Source organism: Suricata suricatta, chromosome 7 (genome assembly GCF_006229205.1).
Source record: "Suricata suricatta isolate VVHF042 chromosome 7, meerkat_22Aug2017_6uvM2_HiC, whole genome shotgun sequence".
Lineage (NCBI taxonomy): Eukaryota > Metazoa > Chordata > Mammalia > Carnivora > Herpestidae > Suricata > Suricata suricatta.
In genome coordinates, this window is record NC_043706.1 from 88,757,202 (window position 1) to 88,774,370 (window position 17,169).

General features: G+C 33.3%; 1 pseudogene; it reads left to right on the top strand.

Moving 5' to 3' along the window:
- LOC115295294 overlaps nucleotides 1-16,893 on the top strand; it is a 31,206-nt pseudogene extending 14,313 nt beyond the window's left edge.
- Nucleotides 16,894-17,169: the final 276 nt, after the last annotated feature.

Genomic DNA, 17,169 nt, shown 5'->3' on the forward strand with positions numbered 1-17,169 from the left:
CAGCATGAGCAGAGGAGGGTCAGAGAGAGAGGGAGACACAGAATCCGAAGCGGGCTCCAGGCTCTGAGCTAGCTGTCAGCACAGAGCCCATCCCTGGGCTCGAACCCACCAACTGTGAGATCATGACCTGAGCCGATGCCGGACTCGTAACTGACTGAGCCGCTGAGGCGCCCCTGAATAATCTTTTAAAGAAGGAAGATTTTAAATACAGGAATCACATATTTTTATTTAAATTTAAGATAAGAAGATGTATGGATGGATCACACAGAGTATTTTTAAATACTACAGATAAACTGCATTCAAACTTTTAAAACATATGTCAATACATCGGATATCTAACAACTTTTTGAAAAGCTTATTAAATTATATTCACACAAATAATATTGCAGACAACATTTCATTGATTAAAAACAAATTCATTAAAGATTTCTAAGTAAAAAATAATATTAAGGAAACATTTATATTGAAGCATATTTTTTCAAAAGCAATTTTTGCTTTAGAACATATAAAAATAAGCATATTATGTATAATAATTATACTCCATGACCAGGTGATTTATTACACAAATGCAAGAGTGTTTAAATATTCAAAATCAATCAGTATTGTCAACCACATTGATAAGTTAATGATATCGACTGACATAGAAAATCATGAGGGACTAAAAGTCTAGAAGTAATTATCTAAATCAACAAAGTGACAGGACATAATAAAAACATGCAAAAATCTATTGTGCTTCCATGTTCAAAAACAAACATTTGGAAACCAAGATTTAAAATACCATTTAAGATGGTTTCAAAAGATATGAAATACTTAGATTTAAATCTAACAAAACACGTACAGAATCTGTATGCAGAAAAATTACCAAAAAATCTAATAAAGGAAGACACATATTGTGCTCATTATTTGGGAAACTTGAAATAGTTAATATGTCAATTCTGTTCCAGATTGATCTTTTGGATGGGCACAGTGACTATTAGAATCCCAGCAACGTTGTTTTTTTCAATATATAAACAAACATATTCTAACATTTACATGGAAATTAAAATGTGCTAGAGAGCCTGGAATAATTGTTAAAAAAAATAAAGTGAGAGGAAACTACCTAATTTTAGGAATACAAGGTATCAACAGCAGTCAAGACAGTTTGGTATTGAAAAATGATAGACTCAGAGATCAAAGAAAGAGCAGAAAAGCCAAAAATAGACCCACACAAGTAGGCACAATTGGATTTTGGCAAATTTATAAGACAATTAAATGAAGTAGGGGTGACATTTCAACAAATATTAAGCATGGCATCTCATGATCTGTAAAAGAAAATATTGATAAATTGCACTTCATCACAATTTAAAAATGCATGCTCCTCGAAAGACCCTGTTGAGAAGACGGAAAAACAAGCTACAACTGGGAGAAAATACTTGCAAACCACCCACTAGACAGAGGATAAGCATCGTTAATATTTAAAGAACTTGAAACTTAGAAAAAAAGCAAGAAATTCAATTAAAAGTGGACAAATACTATGAGCAGATATTTCACCAAAGATGCATACTGATGGCAAGTAAGCATATGAATATGTTCAATATCATTAAGCAGTAAGGAAATGAAAATGAAAATCATGGCATATTACAAAGATTAAGTTAGTAAGATAATGATAATACTGAATGTTGGCCAGGTAAAAGATATGCTGAATTTCTCATAAATTCCTGATACAACTGTACAATGGTATAACAGAAAATATTTTGGCAATCTCTTATAAGACTAAAATGCACTCACTGTCGGACCTAACAGCCCTATTCCTGGGATTTATCTCAGGGAGATGGAGCCTTATGTTCACACACAAAAATTATACATTGATGTTCACGGAAGGTTTCTTTGTAACAGCTCAAAATTGTAGATAACTCTGTTGTTCTTTAACTAGTAAATAGTTTAACAAACCATGGTGTATCTATACCATACATATTACACAAGAGTAAAAAGGAATGAACTATTGACACATGCAACCACCACCATGGATCTTAAGTGACCCATCCTGAGTGGAAATGGCAGTCTCAAAAGACTGCATACTATACATTCCATTTATATAAAGTTTTTAAACCAGCATAGGAATGGAGAATAGATTAGCTGTTAATGTAAATAGTCAGTTTAAGAAGAACAGGTTTGGTATTACTACAAAGGGGTAGTATAAAGGAGTTTCTTTGAGATGATGAAGTTCTGTTTCTTGATTGTGGTGGTGGTAAACCAAATCTATATGTGGTAAAGGTCCCTAGAATTACACACACATAAGCATAAATAAGTGCTTGCAAAAGCTGTTGAGATATGAATATAATCTATATCTAACAGTATTATACCAATGTCAATGTCCTTGTTTTCTTTTTGTGAAATAGTTGTGTGAGATGTCCCTATTGGAAGAAGTGTGGACGTTGGTAAACAGGATTCTCTCTGCTATCTTTGCAAAGCCCTGTGTATTCATGATTATTCAAAATTAAAAAAACACTAGATTTTTTAGATGTTTTTTAAGTTTTTTTTTTGAGAGAGAGAGAGAGAGAAAGTGAGAACGATGCACACATGAGAGTGAGCAGGGAAGGGGCAGAAGAGATTACCAAGAAGGTCTGCACTGTCAGAGTGGAGCCTGATGTGGGGCTCGAACTCACAAACCCATGAGATCATGACCTGAGAGAAAATCAATAGCCTCATATTTAACTGCTGAGCCACCCAGGTGCCCCTACGTTTTTGTTTAGATTTTTAAACAATTTTTTAATAAACCAGAAGGGCACCTGGATGGCTCAGTCAGTAAAGGATCTGAGTCTTAATTTCAACTCAGGTCATGATCTCACACTGCATGAGATCATTGGGCTTCATGCCTAAAGCACAGAGCCTGCTTGGGATTCTCTCTCTACTCACTCTCTTTGCCACTCCCCCACTCGTACTTGCTCTCTGTCTCTCTCAAAATAAATAAACTTAAAAGTATTTTAATAAACCAGAAATTAACACTTCATATTAGTTCATCACTAGTCAATGTACTATCATCACATTAGCTTCCAATTCCAATGATCCAGACATACTTATTTATAACTACCCAAGGATACCTTATCAAGGACTTTTCTGTTCCTATAGCACTGTATGTTTTATAGTCTCCTTTTATCTCACAGGGGGCTAACTCTTAAGGTACAGGCAAATATAATCTCTTCTGTGTAGTTCTCTTAAACTTACTCTAGACGATATTGCATTTTAAGTCTACTATAAATAACCCTCCCCACATCCATCCAAATACCTGTGTGCAAATCTCTACCATTTGTTTTGTTATTTTATTTTGTTAGTATATGTTCCTGAGAGAGTTAAAGTACAATGCATGGGTAAGAAGTGCTCTCAATTTTCCAGTCTTCTCATGTGGTCCATACGTATAAGTTGACAATGACAGACTGAATAACTGAGCAAAACATTTTGGAGGGACACTATGAGCTAAAACTTGACTTTAATTATCTGGATTAAAAGATCGGCCTACTTTTTAAAATAGATCTGGAATGTTTTTAATATAACATTGACTTTCTGATTCTTTTGTTGTTGTTATCAATTGTAAAATCCTACAGACACTGATTTGTTTGGTAAATCAAATTAACTATTGAACTCTTACGAAATATTTTTATGAGCATTTTTAAGCATAATTCTTATGCTTCCAGAGTCCAGCTCTGGCGGGTCCAGGGTCCCCTGAAGGAGGTGGCAGCTTCAGCAAAAAATTGCAAAAATGGAGGCAAGAGAGCCCGGTTGATCACAAGTCTGGCATCTCCCTGGCATCTCCCTGGCATCTCTATATTGCCAGGTTTTGTGCCTTTATTTATAGATTTAAGTGTTAACATGACATCAAAAAGTGGAATTTTTACAAATAATTCTCAGTGATAAAGATGCTTTGAAAAGGGTGCAGAAACAGGTTTTACAGAGGCATTTTTGCAGAACTACTCTAATTACAACGAGGTAATTTACACATCATAGGATAACAGGATATTCTCAGTGAAAAGCAGATAACATATATATTTGTCTGAACCGGTGGTAGTAAATCTTACAACTAAGAAGATAGCAGGATGTTTTCAATGAGAAGCAGATAGCAAACACATTTTATAACAATAACGCTACGATTCAGGCAAAAACAAGGCTAGGAGGCATTCTGTTTGGCTCACAAGAGGGAGAATGTATTCACCATGGTTAGTAGATAAACTTTTGTCAACCTTGTTCTTTGATGTTGAAGGTGTAAGCGCCATAGGAGCCCTAGACCAGCCGGCCTTTGCATTTGAGTTTAAGTTGTAACTACTCTTACCCATCCTCACAATGGGCACCAATTAACATATGTATGCGCAGTAACTTATTCGTGGCTCTTGTTTGTTTTTATATTTCTAAATTAGGCTCTTTTTCTCAGGGCCAGAGTAAATATTATTCTTGTGTTCTTTAACCCCTTAGGAGATCCTTTAGACAACATCTGCAGTGCTTTGTTTATAAATTCCTCTTTATAGACGTGGGAATATGCTTCTTCCCATGAGGTATCTGTGTGGGGAATATAGGTTTGACTTGGAACACTGTGAGGCCTAATCAATAGCAACAGGCCTAATTTCACATGAGCAGTAGTAGCAGAAGGAGATACCAGTTTCCGCATCTCATGGCAGGAGCAGTGAAACATCTGCCATTTCCTTACTGTGACCGTGTCATCCAGCAAGGCTGGTGCAGCTCCCAACATTATGACACATATATCATTTGACTTCTAAAGTTCCTTAAATTATTCATGTAAGTAAATGTTCTATGAAACTGTTTTGGGGGACCTAAATGTAAGAACCCTTACTTTCTGGTGAAACTATTTTAATTCTGAAGATCATGCTTGTTGCTATATATCATCACTGTATTCACATTTTTTTCTGTTTTTGTGCATTTCCAATGTTACTTTGCAATGGTTACAGTGCTTTTTCATCTAAACTTTTGACTAAAAAACACAACTTGCTTTTATTTATTGTGAGTTTTATCTTATTCTATCTACCAGGAATTTTAAATTTAAATTTGTAGACTATAAATAGAAAACTCAGTTAGAAGCTTTGTTTCTTATTCTTCATTCTAAATATCTTCACTTGCAGTTAGAGGAAACAAATACTTTGTTTTCTAAAAATGTCTGTATAGCAAAGTGTTCTTTGTATCACCTGTTGAAATTTCACATTTTAGTAGTTTAATAGAATAATTTGTTTCTAATTATGCAAATCTCTTTTTATATACTGTAGTTTTGATGTACAGATACAGCATATTGGAACACATGAGTTTTTTTTAATTGAACAGACGCTAAGATTACAAAACTTCCTAATAGTAAAATATTTCAAAAAAATATGGACTATGCAAATAGATTTTCAACAAAGATTGTTGAAAAGCTGGAAAGCTTATAAATATCAAAATGTCTAAACTTATAAGAAGATACAGTTTGGTCTTTTCCCAGATACTTTTTTATATATGATGTGTCTGGGAATATCTTTATATACACATAATTTTAAGTAAAAAATACAGCAACTATTCTGTAAGAATTTAGGAATGGCACAAACTGTTAGGGGAAGATTGAGTTTATAGAAAGTGAAAAGGAAACTTTATGACATTTATATGTCTATTTGCTGATAGAAACAGCTTTTATTATTTTAAAAAATTATCCCACTTTCAGATAGTATTGCCATTTAGATATTGTGAATACTTAGTGGATAATAAAAAAAGTAACAGCAAAGTTTAACATAGGACCATATTGCAATTAAATAAAGAACTGATCTCTGCTGTAATTTAACTCTCAGCACTCACTGCTCACATATGTGTGGGCGATGGGCTTGAGGTCTGCATTCCTTCATTACACTTTGCAGACTATGGTATCAAACTAGACTTCCCCACCACCTGGAAATCCTAAATCCCCTATTGTGGTTTATTTTCTATTGCCAGGATAGCTCTTTCACTCCTTTTCCAATCTCATTAAATTCTGTTTAATTCCCTCACTCTCAGATGACCTTTGTTCTCATTTCAGAGAGAAGATAAAATGCATTTGATAGGAACCGGATCAGCTTCCTCAAAACACACACACACACACAAAAGCATCAAGGAAAAAGAGAAAAAAAGAGAAACAAACACCACCACCACCACCACCACTAACAACAGAAGGAAAGGGAAAAATACATAAATGGATGAGTTTCTCCTGCAGTTAAAATCTAATTTCCTCATCTCTGTCCCGATTCAATGCTCTTCTGTCTTCCCGAGGATTTCTTTACTGGCACACTTTTATCTTTATTCACTTCTTCTCTACTCGACTTTTTTGTAAGTTTTGAAAATATTCAGATTGTTTCATCAATAAAAAAATAAATAAATACTGTCTCACCCTAGAAACTACCTATTGCACAGACCCATCTCGCAAGCTGTCAAACCCTCTTCTTCAATTTATAGCCACTTTTCTGCATGGTATAGCTTAGCACAGTAGCCATGTACACGAATTTTCCTTTGCTTTAGGTGAAAACATGCATTTGCGCGTGTGCGCACACACACTCACCCACCCACGCACACACACACAATCTACTTTTATTACATTTCTGGCCACTCCTGCAGAAACATTTTTTGAAACCTTCCCCTCCCGCCCAAACTTTCATTTGTATTTCTTAAATGTCTCTTCTAAGTCCTCATCTTAATATCACAAATATTTCCTGGGCTCTCCCATTGATTTCCATGGCTTCAGTTTTCATCCATTTTTTAAAATTCCTCCAAAATCTGTCTTTGCATCACAGATTCTCCTAGATTTAGGAATGGATATTGAACAAAGCATTAGACACAACCTCAAATTCATCATGTTCACAAGTGAAATCTGGAGTTTGTCTCCCTGGAGCCATTCTCCTTATACCTCCTGGCTTATTGCCGGGTACCTATCAAATCTGAACTGCCTAAAATAGAAACAGGGAGATCATCTAAGATCTTTCAAAACTCTGCCCTGATATTATCCCTGATCAGATATTTTACAATTATTTAAAGTAATTGATTTAAAAAATATATACACAATATTTGATCAACTAACTTAATCTGACTTTTCTAGTGTTCTCTGAATTTAAATTAATTATTTCACTTATTATTTTTTCAATGATGTCATTTTGGTTAAAATGAAAGAAACTTTCATTAGTCTTGTTGTAAATAAATACCATAATTTTCCCGTATTTAGAAGAGCTCATCTTTGGTCAGCCTGGCTTTTAAAAAAATTTTTTTTAAATGTTTATTTATTTTTGAGAGAGCGAGAGGGAGCATGAATGGGGGAGGGGCAGAGACAGTGAGGGAGACACAGAATCCAAACCAGGCTTCAGGCCCTGAGCTCTCAGCATAAAGCCCCAAGAAGGGCTCAAACCCATGAACCGCAAAATCATGACCTGAGCCAAAGTCAGAGGCTTAACCAACTGAACCATCCTGGAGTCCCAGACTCGCTTTGTTTTCTTTAAATTGTATACCAGGGAAATACTTCAAATAGTTTTCTTAAGAAACTGAAAAAAATAGTATAAATCATGCCATTTATATTTATAATACCATTCATTATGGATATGCTAGTAAATATATTTTAATTCTGATCATGCATTATTGATACACATAAAAGCTACGTGTAAACATGAACTAAACTAAAAAATTTAGTATCAGTGAATCCATCCTTATAATATTATTGGCAATCCTGTTTATAATCTGTGAAATGTGTTTCTTTTGACTGATTTCCTACTTGGTTATTTATGTTATTTTACATGTTGATTTGTTACAGTTGTTCTGAATACTAAACTTTTATGTACTACAAGTTTTCCCCACTATCTCAAAACTCAAAATACTATAGAAGATATAATTTTAAATATTGTGATATTAAAATATGATATTCACATCTTCTTTAAGATATGTATGAATTTAAAAGTAGAGGGTAAGCTTAAATCTCTATACTATGAAACATTAGGTGCATTCCTGTTAAAGTCAGCATCGAGGCAACATTTCCCTTACTACTATTACTATTCATTATTGTTCTACTATTCATTTATTGCTAATGGAAAAAAAAAACCAAGATGAATAAATGAGGTTAATAAACTAGGAATAAAAATAGTTATTATTTACCTATTATATGAGATAGGATCACATAGGAATATATCCCAACAGAGTGAACTAACCACTAATCATAAATAATTTAAAAGCTCTCTAAAGTCACTAAGTTAAAAAGTCAATACAAATAATATACAAACAGTCAGAAAAACACATAAATAAAAATAAAAAATTTTGTTCACTGTTATAAAAGAAAGTCTGAATAAAGCCTTAACATTGTACAGATGAGAATTATTTCCAAATTATACCAAGTTATCCATAAATCAATTTCAACCCAAACATAATTATATATTTTGTGGAACTTAACACAATTCTGAAATTAATATTGCAGATTTAGGGGCTAAGAATAGCCAAGAAAATTTTGAACAAGTTCCAACTTTTTGTCATTAAATTAACCATATTTTAATATATCTTTATGAAATATATATACTTTTTTCTTCAGGATTGCTTTTTTATAATTTCATCATTCATTTCTATTTCAGTTATTTATCATATTTTTTACTGATCTAAAGGAGTTCCTCATGTATAATTAATAATACATTTTATTTATTGCACATAAAAATTACATATATTACATATATTCTTCCACTCCTGCTTGTCATTTAACTTTGTTTATAATGTCTTTTCCCAGGCAGAAGTTTTAATGACCCCTCAAGCCTTTTGAAGAGATTTGGATTTTGCTTGGGAAAGACTGTACTCCATGATTACACTGTATAGTGTTTGTTTGTTTTGGAAATTATTAAGATTTTGGCTTAATACAAGGTCCAATTATGTAACTATGTTACAAGTTTTGGAAAATAAGTGAATTTTTGAGTATTATATAGGCTTGTTGATTAATTCTTCCCATTGATTTTGTTGAAAAAACTCATTCCATAATAGTTCTTTGTAGTTTGATGACCATAACTGTTCAGTATACAAAATCTTAATGACTACAGTATCTTCTTCATAATATGTCATAACAATATCATAAAATTTCACATTAAGAACTATACATTTATTTTGTCTTAATTATGTTATTTTCTTTCTATTGTTTCTTAAACTGGTTGCCATTGTTTTTCTTTATTCATCTTTAATGTTGCTAAATAGGATTGTCAATATTTTTTCAGATATAATGATTAGACTGATTAGTTTCCAATTTTTTCATATATTTAAACAGGAGTTTATTATTCATTTGTTTTTACTGAGATGTAATTGAAATACAGTAAAACATACAAATGAAGTGTAGAGTTCAGTGACTATTACAGATGCATATACCTGTGTTACTAACATCTTTATGCACATTTCTATCATCCCAGAAATGTCTCTCAGGTCTTTCCCTTCTCTGTCACCCCATCATCACAAAGTGGTCACTCTCCTGGTGATCTTCACCGCAGATTAATCTATTAGTCTATACCTTCATATGTACTCTTTGGTAATTTTTCCATTGAACATGTTTTTGAGATTCTGTAGTTTTGGATAGCAGTCACATTATTACATTTCCTATTTTGTATTTATTTATTGCTGAAGAATACTCCATTTTATTGATACACCGCCGTTTGTCAAGTCAGTCTCCAACTTGATACATACTTGAATTTTTCACTAAAATTTTTTTAATGCTTATTTATTTTTGAGAGACAGAGAGACAGAGAATGAGCAGGGGAGGGTCAGAGAGAGAGGGAGACCCAGAATCTGAAGCAGGGTCCAGGCTCTGAGTTGTCAGCATGGAGTCTGACACAGGGCTCAAACCCATGAGTTGTGAGATCATTACCTGAGCCAAAGTCAGATGCTTAACCAAGTCACTCAAGGGGCCCCAATATTTGAATTTTTCTAATGTATTACTTTTTATTGATTGATCTGCTGATTTATTACAGGATAAATTTCCAACCTGCAGTTTTATATGTTTCTGATGAGGAAAGCATAATTGACCAGAAGTCTTTTCAGGTAGTAGCTTAATTAGCCTAATATTTATCCCTTTGGGTTAATTCTGCACTTTTGCTTGTTATAGTTGTTACTGTTGATTTTGTTGTCTTTACACTTGGAACTTTTTCTGGGCTCTATTGAGAAGGATGTTCAATTTCTTAGAAATCTTTTTAAAATTTAGAATGGACTTTTGGTTTCTTTGTTTGGTTCCTCTTTTCCTCCTCCCTTAACATCTTAATGTTTTCCACAAATGCTTTAACTTCCCACATTCACAAATGGTCCCATCCCTTTTCTATAATATAGATTGGGCTTTAGCCATCTCTGCCTCAATGTCTAAGCTATAGTCACCACCATACTAGAGGTCTTGATATTGATTTCTATGAAAAACAAACCAGCCTGAAATAATCACTGTGTGATCTCTCCTCTCCCTTCCTTGTAACTGTTTTGACTTTGAAGGTAACATTTAATTAATAAATCAATTTGATATTTTGTAATAAGTGGACAGTTCTAAATTAATAATTCTGTAAAATAGAAAGCCCCTCTAGATAAACATAGTCTGTATATCATGAACTGCTTGTTTACTATTTTTTCTTCAATAGAGTTTGTTGCATATAATATAATTGCAAAATAAATTTCTTTCATTATCATAGCACTTTGCCTGACAGTTTTGGAGAGGATAATGTATTTCTGACAGGCGAGCCTGTCAGGAGAAGTAAAAGCATGCTCTATTCTGAGTACCAAGTATGAAAGTTAAATACTTATAAACTATAGAGGATCTGTATGTATAGATCAACACCAAGAAGAGTGTTCTAACAATTATATACTCAAATTTAATGAAAACTTTAGGAAATAGAGATAAAAATAATTGACACTATCAATAATCTTATTACTATTTTTTGTCTAGATTCTGTTAGGTTTCTAATGGAATATATCCAGTTTTTTAGAATAGATATTACCATTAGAACATAAGATTTAATATAGTTAAACATTTTCCTGTTAGTGTTCTGTAGTTTTATTACAGAGAAGAATCAATGCTTATAGCTCCTGATATGAACCAATTATGCAAATTGTTTATACTATTTCAAATGATTTTCATAGTAGACACCAAAAACATTTTAATATACTTTGTGTTGTCTTATGATAAGCTTTTAATTTTTTTAAGTTTTATCATTTAATTTAATTATTATTTCTTTCTGTCTCTTTAAAAATTTTCCCTATGCACATGGTTGAGAAGATAATCCTCATAAACTTTCTTCTAGAAGATTTGTATTTTTAGTTATTGTTTGATCTTTTTAAAATTAATTTTATTAACATGTGAGATAGGGGTTGAGATTCATTTATTTAAGCATGGTTATCTAGTTCTTACATCAATTATTGAAAAAGTTTTTTTCTTTATTGGCTAATTTGGTGTATATATATATATATATATACATATATATATGGGAAATCAATTAATTATAAAAGTATGGGTCTATTTTTATTCCATTGTCCCATTTAAATATTGTTATATTTAAATACCATACTGTTTTGATCATTGCTGCCTTAGATTAAGTATTGAAGTCAGGTTGAGTTGGTCTTCTAACCATGGTTTTCTATTTCAAGGCTCTTTCATGACTCTTGGTGATTTGCATTTTCATGTATACTTTAAAAGCACCCAAACATTTCCTTTTAAAATGCCCTCAGAAATTTAGTTTGGAATTGCTAAAATTAAATCTATACATCAATTTACAGAGAATTAAGTTTTTAACAATATTCCATCATCTAATCCAGGGACATGGTATATCTCAGCCATATTTTATAATTTCCAATACAGAGATATTTCACATGTTTTGTTAAATTAATCTCCATTTTATTTTTGTTCACGAATGTAAATAAATTGCTGTTGGTATGTATGAATACAACTGCTGTTAGTATATTGAAGAGCGGGTAGTTTTGTTTATTGATGTTTTATCAGTGACCTTGATAAATTTACTTATTAGTTCTAGTAGTCTAATTATATATAATATATATATTCTTTAGGTTTTCTGTATAAGCAGTCTCACTTTTTGTGAATAAAACCTGTTTTCTTTCTTTCTTGCCAATCTATGTCTTTTGTTCCTTCTTCATGCCTTATGACATCAACTGTAGCTGCAGGTACAATGCTGAATAACACTGGGAAGAGTGGGCAGCCTTATTTGGTTCTTGACCTTAGAGGGAGAGGTTCTAATAACTCATGATTTATGTTTGATGTTAAATGTAGGTGTTTTGTATGTGTCTTTTATTGGATTTAGGAATTTTTTTTTCTACATTTCTAGCTTGCTTATAGTTTTTATCAAAGCACTGGTATTAAAAAGTGGTCAAATGCTTTTTTTTTCACATCCATTGAGTTTATGGAAGTTTTAATTTCAAATATTTTTATGTTAATATTAATGTAGATCAATAAGTTTGGTTTATGTTAAAACAATTTTATTGTTTATTCACAAGAAGAACCCCAGTTAGTCTTGGTGTATTTTTATTTTTATTTCCTTATTTTTTGAATTTTTTAAATGTTGGAAGTATTTTTGAGAAAGAGAGAAAGAGGCAGAGCATGAGCAAGGAGGGGACAGAGAGAGAGGGAGACACAGAATCCAAAGCAGGCTCAAGGCTCTGAGCTGTCAGCACAGAGCCCAAGGGGGGTTTGGATTCACAAGAGAATTGACTTAGCTGAAGTCAGATACTTAGCCAACTGAGCTATCCAGGAACCCCAATTTCTTGAATCTGATTTGATAATGTTTTATTAAAGGATTTCTGCATTATGTTATGGGGGATTCTGCTATGTAATGTTTTTTCTGATAAAAATTTTATTGTTTTGTATTCAAAGTTGCTTTGGCTTCAATAAACAAGTAGAAAACTTTACTCTCTATTTATACTTTCTAAGAATAGTGTGTAAACTTTAAAAAAAATATTTGTTAGAATATATAATTAGAACTATCTATCCCTGGAGTTTTCCTTTAGAGACTATTTTCTTGTAGCTGCTTTTAAATCACATTTATTTTTTTTTTTAACAAAAGGCTATTTTGATTTGGGTATGTGTGTTAATGTTTGTAAATTACTTTCAGTGACTGTGTCAATATAGGCTATGTTGTCTTATCTATTGATTTAAGATTATTTATAAATTTTCCCTTGCCTATTCTTGAAATCTGAAGGATCTCTATTTCTATTTCATTCTTATTAGTAATATGTGTTTCTTCTTTCTTCTTTTTTAATATTAACTTGATGGAGTTGTATAGATTTTTATTGTTTATAGAACCAAAATATCACCTATCTCAAAACTATCTGCCACTTGTCTGTCTTGGTTTCTTGATCTCCAACGTTAGTAAATTTATTTCCATGTACTTGCTTAATACATGTATATGTTTATGAATTATCTTTATCAAACAATACAAATAGCTTGCAATTATTCCTGCAATTCTTTGAATGGATGTGTTCTTTTCTGAACAATGGATTAGTTATAAATGTGTTGATTAGTTATAACATTTATGGCTTTTCTAGATATTTTAATAAGAATTAAGTTTATTTAAATTCTGTTGCTGAAAATTTTAAATAATTGCACTATTGGCCAACATGCAGTCCATATTTGAGAAAAGCCCATGTAAACTAAAAAATATTTATACTATAATTTTTAGGTGAAATGTCTATAGAATTCAATGAAATCAAGAATGAGGATAGTGATGTACAACTCAACTTAATTTTTGTCTACTTTTTTTCTAAATTCTTTCTTGCTTGCTTGCTTGCTTTGTTTTATTTTTGAGAGAGAGTGTGAATGAGCAGGGGAGGAGGAGAGGGAAAGGAGAGACAGAGTCTCAAGCAGGATCCATGCTGTCAGTGCAGAGCCCCCACATGGGCTCAAGTATACTGACCATGAGATCATGATCTGAGCTGAAATCAAGAGCTAAATACTTAGCCAACTGAGCTGCCGAGGCACCCCTGTACATTTTATTCAGTCAAAGAATGAGAGAAGCATGTAAGAATCTTCAACAATAACTGTGTATTTTTCTATTTCTCATTCTACATAAGTTTATTTTTGTACTTATTATGAAGCTCTATTAATAACAACATACACACATATTTGTGATGATTATATGCCCAATAAATTGACTTTTTATTATTATAAAATTTCTCCATTTATGGTAATATTTCATTATTGAAAGCCTATTTTATCTGATTCTGACACAGGCACCTCAATTTTTATGTATTCATTTCTTTGAATAGTATATTGTTTCCTCCTCTGACTGTCAATGATTATAGGTCTCTATATTTAATATGTGTCTACATTTAGCGTGTATCTTACTTTTTTATTCAATATGAAAATTTTGTCTTAATTCTCTAGTTTATGTAAAAGTTGACATAATTGGTTTTAGGCCTACATTTTTGCTTTTTTTATTTCTCTTGATAAATTTATTTTTACATTTAGGTTTGTTCCAGATTTTAATTCATCATAAAAACTATGCTAGCATTAACACTTCAATTATTTTCTCATCTCAATAACATATGTCTGCTTGTGTCAAAACCACTTTTCCTTCCCCTTTTACCCAGATCAGGCAATTATTCCCAAACTTAAAAGTGACTGCAAGCTTTGATCACAAATGGCTCAACCATCTCTGAAAATTAATTTGTTAGCCATATAAAAATGTGTTAACTCAAAATTGGAGTCAGGCAGTCAAGTATATACCATTCTATGTAGCTTGCATAGTCCAGCAGGAAGAAAAAAGATTTAACTCTTGGGACAATAGCAAGCTGTAGGTACCCTGTGATAGCTAGCTGTCCTGGCCTGCAACCATGAGAGGCCACCACCATTTCTGACTCACATTTTCCTCCCATGAACTTTTCTTTGAAACAACCCTTCACATCCCCAACTTCCTTTTTTCCTCGATAAAAGGAAGCTCTCCTTTGTTCTCTGGACTTGCTTGTAGCTCACCATAGTTTACTTGTCCCGAGTTGTAATTCTTCTGTTATTCCTTAATAAGCCTGATTTTCTGGATGAATTGCTTACCTTTCTCTTTAAAAAAGATTGATAGCCAAATATTGCATCTACTACTTTTCCATAACTTTGTTTTTTTATGTTTATTTTCTTTTTAGAGGTTAAGAGGGAGTGAAGTAAGGGCAGAGAGAGATAGAGAGTGACAGAGGATCTGAAGTGGACTCTGCTGACAGTGTAGAGCCCAATGTGGGGCTCGAACTCATAAACTGTGAGATGGTGACCTCAGCCAATATTGGACACCTAACTGACTCAGGTGCCCCTATAATAACTTTAAATAAATGCATTATTTTCTACATATCTTGTACTTTCTTATTGCTACCAGAGTTATGGTCATTTGTGACTTTCTACACTGTAATCAGATATAAGTATTTGATATGAGATATCTCCTTCAGCAATTTCCAAAGGAAAGTTATTGATTTGTATAGACAAACAAATAAAACAAAACAGGATTTACAACCACAGAGTCCTAGGTTTGTCTCTTAGTTTCTTCATTTTCTACCTGTGACATGCAGAAGTTACTTAATTTCTGAGCCTCAGTAAGCACATCTGTAAATCCCATTTCTTATAACCAACCATATATTATTCTGAAGATTAAATGAGATATTATGTGTAAATTAGTTTATAGTTACTCAGATAGTTCCTATACTATGGTAGAAACTCAACAAATATTGAACTTTTGTGCATATCTAAATTTGGATAACATCTGTGTAAGTTTATATCATAAAATAAATATAAAAATATTAGCTTTTCTAAAACTTAAAATTATTCAAAGTCCCATGCCACTCTGTACCCCACACCCACAACTATGGTGAGCAGTGGAAGGGCCCTGCTGAGCCCTTTTACCCAGCTCCACAGACTCTTTCCAGCACCTGCCCCCACACCTATCTATGCCCATGTGTCTTCTGGCAACTTGTTGGTAAGCAGTGGCCAAATGCAGGAAATAATTCCACAAAGCCACTTAGAAAGTGAGTGAGAAGTTTGGAGAAGCAGAAGGAACCAAGGTAGTTGATGACTTCAAAGAGATAGAGAGGAAAGTATAGGTCACCATCAGGGCTGTAATGGAAATAACAACGGAAATGATTGAATACCTTCAAGCCAACCCAGCTTCCAGAGATAAACTCAGTGTGATCAACACCAAGTCGAAAGTCTGCAGGCAGGGGAAAGTCAGGATATTCCCAGGAAGAAGTGCTGCTGAAAGAGGCCATGATCAAGTTTGGAAAAGAGCTTAGAGATCATTGTAACTTTGGCCTAGCAATTGATGAGGTGGAGGAGGCCATTCAAGAACTTTTGGAGGTTTAAGACTTTTTGGATATGTAAGTGAAGTGGAACTCCATAGACCTCCTTCAGAACCTTCATTACAGTGATCTGAGGAAAATTAAGCAAGATGAATAGAGGCTGGAGAGTCAAAGTTTAGACTTTGAGTGTAAGAATAAATGACAAAGCAAGATTCTAAATGAAGAACTCCACACAGGAGCTTCTTTCTGCACTCTCCGTCTGGAGTACCATAAGCAGACAGTCCAGATCCTGCTGCAAGTTACCTCAGGCTGGAAGAAAGACTAACACAAGCTTCATCTTAGCCTAAAAGAGAATATAAGCCTAAACCAAAAATGAGCCAGGAGTTTCCAGCTGGAGACAGCACTCAGCCCAATGGAAGCTTCTCCCTCAAAGATACTCACAGGTGCCCCAGTGCATCAGCCTTGTTGCTGATTTATGTAAAACTTTGAACTTGAAAATAAAGGGGAATTGGATTGTAAAGAGGTTGGTATCATCACACTCACTAGCCAAATTGATGAGCCTGGTCTAGGGGAATGCTTCATGGCCAGTCAGACTTATTTGCCATCACTACTTGGAGACTCTGGTTGTCTTCCCCTATTAAGATGATAAGTGTTTTGTGGGTGTGAAGTTTGGTGAGTTCCTTGTATATTTTAGATACTAGCCCTTTATCTGATATGTCCTTTGCAACTATCTTTTCCCATTCTGTCGTTTGCCTATTAGTTTTCTTGATTGTTTTCTTTGCAGTGCAGAAGCTTTTTATCTTGATGAGGTCCCAAGAGTTCAGTTTTGCTTTCATTTCCCTTGCCTTTCGGGATGTGTTCAGTAGGAAATTACTGTGGTGGAGGTCTAGGAGGTTTTTTCCTACTTTCTCCTTGAGGGTTTTGATGGTTTCCTGTCTCACA